Source organism: Castor canadensis, chromosome 14 (genome assembly GCF_047511655.1).
Source record: "Castor canadensis chromosome 14, mCasCan1.hap1v2, whole genome shotgun sequence".
Classification (NCBI taxonomy): domain Eukaryota; kingdom Metazoa; phylum Chordata; class Mammalia; order Rodentia; family Castoridae; genus Castor; species Castor canadensis.
Genome location: NC_133399.1, coordinates 32,758,221 through 32,768,449, shown reverse-complemented (window position 1 = coordinate 32,768,449; position 10,229 = coordinate 32,758,221). Strand labels below are relative to the sequence as shown.

The 10,229-nt window shown below is 35.6% G+C and overlaps 1 pseudogene; it reads right to left on the bottom strand.

Annotated features, from left to right (window-relative positions):
- Nucleotides 1-5,876: 5,876 nt before the first annotated feature.
- On the bottom strand, nucleotides 5,877-6,821 carry LOC141416386 (olfactory receptor 7G2-like; annotated as a pseudogene).
- Nucleotides 6,822-10,229: the final 3,408 nt, after the last annotated feature.

Sequence of the window (10,229 nt, the reverse complement as noted above, 5' to 3'; positions counted from 1 at the left end):
CACTGAGGCCCAACTCCTGAGGCATGTGAGATGTCACACTTGTTATGATAGGACAAAGGGACCCACCACCCATACCTATACTGGAGCAGCAACACTAGAAGATGCCACTTGTTGGTGCTATCTCTAATCTACTGCTGATGCCTAAAAATTCCAAAAACCCACCAATGGCCCAAAGTAACTTGAGAAACTTCTCTAATCCTACCCATAATTCTTTTCCAGGCAGAGCAGAAGGACTCTTCCAGGTAATTGATGTCAGTTTCTTAATCTTAACTAACACAGTGTTCCACTACATTGCACAAAACAATTTATTTCTTCATTCCTTAATGAATAAAGCTATGATTATTGACATGACACATAAACAATATATAGTCATGCAGGGGAGACACAATCACATTGAAGTTACATGGTTTGGGAAGGGAAAAGAAATGAACAGTTAGACCAAATTAAAAAATCTCTGTATGATCCTAATTTAACATCTGAAACATATAGCACACTGTCAACAAAGACTAATGTTAGTAGTGGAGATTGGTGGACATGTGTTATTGCTGTTATACTATCTCTACTGCATCAATTGAAAATATATGGTTGTGTCACAAAATGAAACACAAGGATAATGAAGCTGCTCAGTGAGCCTGTCTACATCTCCACTTCCTTCCCCAGTCCTCACAGCCCCTCTAAATACATAGGACAGACCTCTCTATACAGTGCAGCATCTACATTGTAACTGCATTTGGAGATTGTTCTTTAGAAAGATAACTACTTCTTTGCCTACACAAATATCTTCTAGTGTTTTCCATGTGTTCTGGATATCATCATGTTAAGCAAGATAAGTCTGACCCAAAAAGGCAAACATTACATGTTTTCTCTCATATACAGAACACAGGTCTAAAAAATCAAAATGTAAAATGGGGACTGTGGGAGGAGAACCAATGGAAGGTTGGGGGGAGAAAAGATATGGTGATTCATGGGTGAACATGATCAAAGTACATTATATGCATGTATGGAAATAGAATAATGAATCCTTTTGCATAATTAATATTTGGTAATAAAATATTAATTTAAAAATAAATGAATAAATTGAACAAAATAAAAAGAATAACTGATTTTATGTGAGATATTTATGAGAAAACTAAGTTTATATTGTAGTGAACCACAATTCAGTATGACTGGTGTCTTCATAAAAGTACATTATTGTGAAGCTACACATAGATGAAAGACAATTTGAAGGCACTGTGAGAAGACGGAGGTGTGTATACAAAGGACAGAGGCTCAGTAGGAATCACCCTGTCAACATCTTGATCTAGACTCCCAATCTACAGAACTGTGATCATAAAAATTTCTCTTACTAAATCATCCATACTATGGCATTTTGATATGGAAGTACTAGAAAACTAATGCCATGATCAAAACCCTTCACCTTGAAGAAAAGAATTCATGCAACCATCACAATATTTTTAAAGAGGTATCATGTTCAACAAGAAATCAACTTCTCTTCATTCAGAAGAAAAATGGTCTTTCCTGATGTATATAAGCAAGAGTGTATCAGTGTCCATTCAAAAGAGAGCTGATTGAATATTGGTGAAAATGTGAGGATATGTCAAGTAAGTAATAGGCAAGATGCTCCTAGGGGTCCTATTCCTCATCATCATATGCAGGTTCTTGTTTCACTGATTCCCTTGTGTGGAGTTGTAGAAAAATACCTGCCGTCAAGATCAAGTCATTACTCAAAGGGCTTGGGTTATGTGTTTTATTTCCATGAGAAGAATGCTCAGCACCTTGCCCAGATATGCAAGACAAAAGACCTGTACTCAGGAAGAGTAGATATGTGATTGAGTCAATTGGGTCCAAATGAGGAAGGAACATCCCTGTGAGATGATATAGCGGTTTCATCCTGTCCATGCAGGGATGCTGAATATAGTTGTTACTGCTTGACTCCTACAGTCTCTGCATGTCAGGGTTCAACTTACAAAACTCATCATTATTGCAGAAACATTGCTATCCATCTGTTCCCAATCAGTATATACCCTTAAAAACAAGTTTTATAAGGAAGAATTCAGTGTGACTGATTTCCAGCCCCCATGCTAGGTGTATATAACCTGGGTCTCTCCAGCATTTCAGCTCAACTCCATTTTACTATAACACATTGAGCTTCTCTAATAAATTCCAACCTTCCTTTTGGCTATCTCTATTTCAAAATATCAGGGAACTCAACTGAATTTTATACATAGATATATGATAGATAGTGATGTGTAAATATAGCTATGATATTTTAATATTTAATAAGCAGCAAAATGTCTACATGAGTATATTAATGTACATACACCTTAACTTTGTTGTCAATATTTTGTACAGAAGAAACATCTACCTTCATTGACTATTGCTGACTGCACTAAAAGATATGTAGTATTCTGTGATCACATTTATGAACCCTTTTCCAGATCAGTCATAACATTTTCCATGCATATTTCCTTCACATTGTGGAATATGTATCAAAATAATGGTTCTACATTTTAAATCACCAAAATTGGTAGTACGCATATGTCTCTATGACAAGGTATTTACTCGTTCGTGGTCCATAGGGGGAGATGGTGCTCCATGTTATTCATTTTAAGAGCTTTTTATAACTAAAGATGTCAATAATTTCATCATAGGAATATAGTGTATCATGACTTGCCATGTTTAACTCTTTATGAATTTTAATCTATAATTTTAATATACATTGTTTAATAATCAACTTATAACATTACAATAACTTTCTTTTCCAACATCAGCCATTATTTTTAAACAAATGAATAATAAAGTATAAAAAATCAAAATGATTACAAAATAAGGTCTATTACTTTGTGTTACACATAAATAAGATTTTAAATGTGCAATGAGATTAATTTTTCAAAACAAAACAAAAATATTATTTCAAGTGCTAAGGAAAAATCTCAGGTATATTATAGTAAATGGAAATAAGACAAGGATCCCTATAGACTTGTATTCATAAGCAAGAAAGGACTTTGCCTTCTCAGGTAGTGAGGGCTTAATGTCCTTGGAGGAGAACGTTTTCCAAGGATAGAGGGTGGATGTTCTTTACTTCAGAAACATGGGTTAAATAAGAAGTAAAGCACTGCCTAGATCCAGGCGTATGGACTTAGAACACCTGAAACTTTTGGAAAGTCTCCAGGGAAGAAATAACTCAGTTACCCGTCAACTTGACTGAGTGATTTGTTGTATTATCTTTATTAATGAACAGTAGAATACAGCAAACAGAATACGGGAGTAGAAACCTGATACTGATTGACGAAGACACTGTGAACTTTCCAGATGAGAAATCAAGGACTTATTACCAAATTAAAATAAGTTGTAATATGCTGGTAATGGATAATCATTAAGATATGTGATATTAAACATGGTATAGATAAAATAATCCTATTGTTTAGGGTAAAAACATTGCAGAAAACCATCACCAAATAAATAAGGATTCTTATTGCTGAATTGGCATCAGATAGAGGTGGTAAATTACTTAATAAATTATCCTAAGAAATAAAATGAATTTAGATATCTGTCTCAAATTAACGCAGAAATAAATTTTATGTGGTTTCAGTTTCAAATACAAAAAAAAACGGTTGTATATGAATAAACATAGGGTGTTCAATATCAATATCTGTAAACAGAACCCAAAGGAAAATATTGACAAACTAAGACATGTTCAAAAGGTCAAATATAGTAATTATTGAGCATTTACCAATTGTTATGAAGCACATTCAAGAAGAGACACAGCCCTAAAGAATATATATATTATATATACGTGTGTGTGTATTTAAAACAATAAAATAAATTGTATACATAACAAATTATAGCTATCCCAGTGACATTAAGAAGTATTATGAATAAATGATTTACACAAGGTAAGCAGATTAATGGTAACATACTAAACACATATTTCATGAGAAGTAAACAAATGATGATAATTAATGTCTCTAGAAATTATGAATCTCACAATAAGAAAAATGTAAATAATTGAATGCTTTTTTCCCCTATGTAAACTGCAAAGGTAAAGAAAGTATTTGGAGGAAGATGTGACACACCAAGAATAAGGGTGTTAAATCGGTTCAAAAATTCAGGAGACTACCCCCAAAATTAAAAGCTAATCAGTTATAGCCAATAATTATAACCAAAGTATAAATTTTATCCAAATATTTCAGAGAATATCTAAAAGAACACTCAGTTTTTTTAAAATGCAGTAAAATAATTTCTGAAACATTGTCAACCTCAGAAATGCTGCTGGTGGGTGTGGTGGCTCACTCCTATAATCCTAGCTACTCAGGAGGCAGAGATGAGGAAGATTGCAGTTTGAAGCCAGACTGGGCAAATAGTTTGCAAGACCCTATCTCAAAAGACTCATCACAAAAAAGGGCTGGTGGAAAAGCTCAAGGTGAAGGCCCTATTTTCAAGTCCCAGTACTACAAAAATGCTCCTTATTTTGAATATCATCATGTATAATACAAAAATACTGAGCATTAAAAAATAAATGAATTAATATGAAACCCAATCACATGATTCACTCTAAATTACACAGATGAGATTAAGAAGACATGCAATTCATCCATTAGGTTTGATATTTAATGACATCAAATAAAAGGACATTTATTTAATAAATTATACATGTATAACACAAAAATTGATAAAAATTCACTAGACTTTTTGAAAACAGCAGTGTGTAAGAAAAATGTGGTCAAATACTGACAATCAGTTACTATATGCCTCAATTCCTTTTCTGTTTCCATGATTATATTACAACATTTCTTTGAAGTGGAGACTTCTGGCTTATAAAGAAACATTCATGCAAACAAAGGCCACACAGACAATGCAAGGAAAGACCTTCCTCTACAAACCTCCTTCTTCCAAATACTATTCACCTGTTTACAAAATAAATCAATGTTATTTTAGTGGAGCAGGCTCTTCCCATATTTTCAGATCTGACATATAATGTACTACAGACATGTGGTCTGGTTGACTCATAAAAAAGTTTCTTACCAATGAACCCTGCAATGTAGATGTACTTTTCTGTCTAAAGAATCTTATATTTGTGTGACATCTGATAACTGCTCTTGTTGTAATGACCTATTGTTTTAGAGAAGACTCAGGCCTTGGATTAGCCTACAACATGGAGGACTGAAGGAAATTCTCTTTCTGTTCCAGTACTTTACTAAATTTGATGTCATTGGAGTAAAGATTACTCTTTCCATTATTTTATTTTATTAGTATTAGGGTTTTTTCTCATTCCATTGAAGACATGCTTATTATTGATATTTACAATTATTTCAAACAACTGATATCTAATTAATCTAATTTTATATTATACATATAGTATTATTGAATATGGTAGATATTTTTGCTAGTGAAGGATACATTTTGCCAGTATCAGGCCTCAGTATAAACTTCCCAGAATATGAATGTCCACTCCTTTGATTCACAAGAGGACTAACTGTCAAATGTAATTCTAATGGCTCTAAAGATGATCAGGAGATCATTTTTAAAATGTGACCATGAATTCACTTAACATTTTCTTTGCCCTCTCCAACTTGCCTGATTCTGAGAAAACTACACAAAAAATTTTGCTAAAACTTGTCTCTACTACAGACTCAGTTTCTGTGGATCCCAAGTAGAAAAATACATTTAAAAAGTTGAGATAATGTGTCAATATTTAAGAGAAAGACCAAAACCAACTCCAGGTTTCAAGCTGAGTTAAAATTCAAATGGCCATTACATTACCTGGTTATTTCAGGAAAAAAAGTTTAATGAGAAAAGATTCAGCCATTGTGTATCACAAAGAGTCAAATAAATATAACTTAATCTAGAAACCTAATTCCAAAAGAAATGATCAATCAAAGGAGACATGCTATCCTGTGAATGAGTATCCTCAAGGCTTCCTTCATGTCCCTGTTCCTTAGGCTATAGGTGAATGGGTTCAGCACTTGAGGGACAATGGAATACATCACTGAAGCCACTGCAGTCTTTCTGGGTGAGTTGGTAACTGCTGAGCTAATAATGTACACCCCAACAGCTGTCCTATAGAACAAGGACACGACTGACAAGTGAGACCCACAGGTGGAAATGGCTTTATACTTTCCTGCTATTGAAGGCATTCTGAAGACAGAGGACACAATATGAAAATAGGAAAACAGAATTCCAGAGATAGAAGCCCCACCAAAGATGCAAGTTTCAACACATATCAGTACGTTATCAATGTGAGTGTCAGAACATGCAAGTTTGAGGACCTGAGCAAGTTCACAGAAGAAGTGGGAGATTTCAAGGTCTGTGCAGAATGACAGGCTCAGTACCATCAGACTGTGCAGCAGTGCATCCAAAATACTAAAGGACAAAGCAAGTAAAATCAACACAACACAGAAGCATGGGTTCATGATGACTGTCTACCTAAGTGGTTGGCAGACAGCCATATAATGATCATAAGCCATTGTTACAAGAAGAAAAATTTCCATTCCAACAAAAACCAGAACAAAGTAGATCTGAGTGAGGCAGTGTATGTAACTGATGGCTTTGTACTCTGTCCAGATGTTCACCAACATCTTTGGGACTGTGATCATGCTTACACAGATGTCAGTAAAGGACAGATGAGAGAGAAAGAAATACATTGTGGTGTGGAGACAAGAGTCAGAGCTGATGGCCAGAATTATGAGAAGATTGCCCAGAATGGTAACCAGGTAAATGGACAGGAACAGGCCAAAGAGGAAGGGTTGCAATTCTGGATTATCTGTCAGCCCCAGAAGAAAGAATTCGGAAACAGCAGTTTTGTTTAGGAGTTCCATGTTGTTGATGATGCTGATGGAAAAAACTAAAGTGGAAGCAACAAAATCAGTAGCTGTCCAAAGATGTTAGAGTGGCTCAAGCCTGCAATTCCAGTTTTTTGGGGGATTGAGATCGGGAAGATAATTGTACAAGGCCAGCGCAGGTAAAACATTTGCAATACCCCATCTCAACAAATTCTGAGCTCAGTGACAAGTACCTGACATCACAGATACATGGGTGAGTGTTTTCAGAAGGATCACACTTCCAGGTCAGTCTGAACAAAGAATTCTGTGAGACTGTATATTAATAAATGATGAGTGTGGTGGTTGATGCTCATAATCCCAGTTACAGCAAGAATTATAAAACAGGAGGATCATGCCCCAGGAACACCTGGGCAAAAACAAGACCCTACATCAAAAATAATCCTAACAAAAAAAGGCTGGTGGAGTGGCTCAAGCTGCAGAGCACCCGCCTATCAAGTGCAGAGTCCTGACTTCAAACACAAGTAATAACAAATAAGAAAGAGAAGGAAGGAGCACAAGTAAGAAAGAAAAAAAGAAATAAAGGAAGGAAGAAGGGAGGAAGGAAGAAAAGAAGGGAGGGAGGGAAGGAGGGAGGGATGAAGGAAGAAAGGAAGAAGAGAGGAAGGAAGGAAGGAAGGAAGGAAAGAAAGAAGAAAGAATATACACGAATATCACATGAACATGACAGTAGGTATAGAAGGAGCATGGGGTCCAGTTATAGAGGGTGTGTGGTGAGGCAGTAGCAGTGGTTCAGATCCCCAGTCAAGATTATCCAGATCTGCTATGAGGACCTTCCAACCCATGGGATCACAACAATCACAATTGTGTCACAGACACCCCCAACAATTCAAAAGAAAGAAGAAAGAAGAAAGAAAGAACAAAAAAAGATATGAAAGAAAGAAATACAAATGTTTTGCCAAATTTCTGACATAATTCTGATATATTCTTAAGATGAAGACCAACAATATATTCTCCATGAAGCCCTGTGGATGTATGATGAATTCAGAGAACTAGTGAACTAAAACCCAAAATTTCTCATGGGTATGTTCAACTCTAGTGAATATTCAGATACTTTCCTTTGCTCCTTTCTATCTCTGTCCTTCTTAATTCATTCTTCCTTTTCTCTCCCATACCTTATTGAAATATTTTTGTTGAACATCAAGTTTTTTTCATGCATTTTACTAAGTGCAGAGAATGAAGCAAAGTATAAGCCATAGCTTTTCTATCAATTATTCCTTGACTTCACAAAAAAGAAAAGAAAGAAGTACTAAGATGACATCTGGGAAATATCCCACGACATCTCATCTCACAGACAGCTAAACTCACTCCAAACTTCCTCCATAAAAGCTAAGGAAATCAGGATATGCAGCACATAGATGTGTATACACGAATATCACATGAACATGACAGTAGATATAGAAGGACCATGGGGTCCAGTTATAGAGCGTGTGTGGTGAGGCAGTAGCAGTGGTTCAGATCCCCAGTCAAGATTATCCAGATCTGCTATGAGGACCTTCCAACCCATGGGATCACAACAATCACAATTGTGTCACAGACACCCCCAACAATTCAAAACATAAAATCCTGATTATCAGTACAGCCCTGTTACTAGCTACAGATGCATCTTAGAAATCTCATATTTGCACATCCAGCGACCAGTAACATTGTCATTGATTTAAGAAAAGTGCTGTTCCAGAAAAGAACAGCCTTTGGATTCAAGTCCACCAAAGATCAGGCGGGAAGTGAAACCAGAAACTGAAAGATTAGGACCCTAGCCTCTGGAAGCCAGCTGGAAAATTACAACCAGAATGAGTCTATTTGTCATTACTTTGGCCCTGGGTCAGGGCCTGAAATTTTGTGGAACCACTCTGCTGCTAGGCTAAATTTACAAACAGATAGTCCCAACTTATCCTATCATCTTAAGCTTTAATAAATCAAAAATCTGCTTTGAGGAGGAAAGGTTATGATCTTCCTTTCTAACAATGAAGAAAATATTGACTGTTCATATTGTCTGTGTCTTTGAGTTTTTTAAATTTGTCTTTGGCATTTTTTTCTTTCTTGCTCACTTGCTTTCTCTTTTATTCTGTTTTTGTCCCTTCCACTGTTTGCAGTCCTTATACATGAGCAACATATATCCACCTATTGCTATTCAATTTTAAAGCATCTCTTCTCTCTGCCTCTGCTATCATGCTCTCCATCTCTACTTTCTGTCAACAATTACATCATTCTCTACTTTATTCTGTTCCTTTCTTCTCTATTTACCCATCCATGAACCTTCTTTCTTGCCATCATTTTTGAAATAGTGTTAGATTTGCAGATCACTTTTTTCTCTCTCACCATCCTTTCAGCTGTAACTTTTTATCTCCTTTTACTTTCTCATTATCCTCTTCTATTTTGTTTAGCTACCTCTTCTTTCATCATGATTACACCATGCATCTTGTACTATTCAGTCATATCATCTTTCCTCTCTTAATTCAGTTATTATCATTATGACCTTACATCTTCCTAGTTCACAAGGTATTATTTGTTCTCTTTTATTTGTCTTACAATTCTGCAGCAGCAGCAATGATTATTCTTAATCAGGGATTACTGTATTTTATACTGAGTATGTCTGTCAACTGTCATTGCTTCTAAAATTTGTAAAGTCTTCTTTACCCTGAGTGGACTAAAGGACTGGAACTTGTGTCTACATCATTGTAAGTGAATGATTGAGTACTGAGCCAAACCCTTAGTCCAATGGTGAAAAAAAGGCACTATAACTTGGGTACTACCCAGTGTTGTCTAAACATTTTGATTACTTAAACTGAAAGGACTCAGTAGATTAAAAGGTCCAACCAAAACTTTGGCCTTAAATGCATAAATTTGAATGTAGACACACAAGTAGTATAACAAATTAGGTAAAATGTCTACTCCACAAGTCAACAGTTCTACAGTAAAGGGCTTAAATGATAGTGAAATGAATGAAATCTCAACAAAGGAACTCAAGAGAATGATGGCAAGTATGATCAACAAAATTAAAAATGACATGTTCAACCATCTGAGAAAATTCAAAAGGAATAAAAGCATACAGCTGAATGAACTCAGAAAGAATTTTGTGAGAGCACACAAGGAAGGGGTGAGGATAGGTAAGACACCTAAAAAACTAGCTAGCATTTGTTGCCCTTAACACAGAGAAACTAAAGCAGATACCTTAAAGCAACTTAGGCCAATAGGAAAAGGGGAACAGGTACTAGAGAAAAGGTTAGATCAAAAAGAATTAACCTAGAAGGTAACACCCATGCACAGGAAATCAATGTGAGTCAATGCCCTGTATAGCTATCCTTATCTCAACCAGCAAAAACCCTTGTTCCTTCCTATTATTGCTTACACTCTCTCTACAACAAAATTAGAAATAAGGCCAAAATAGTT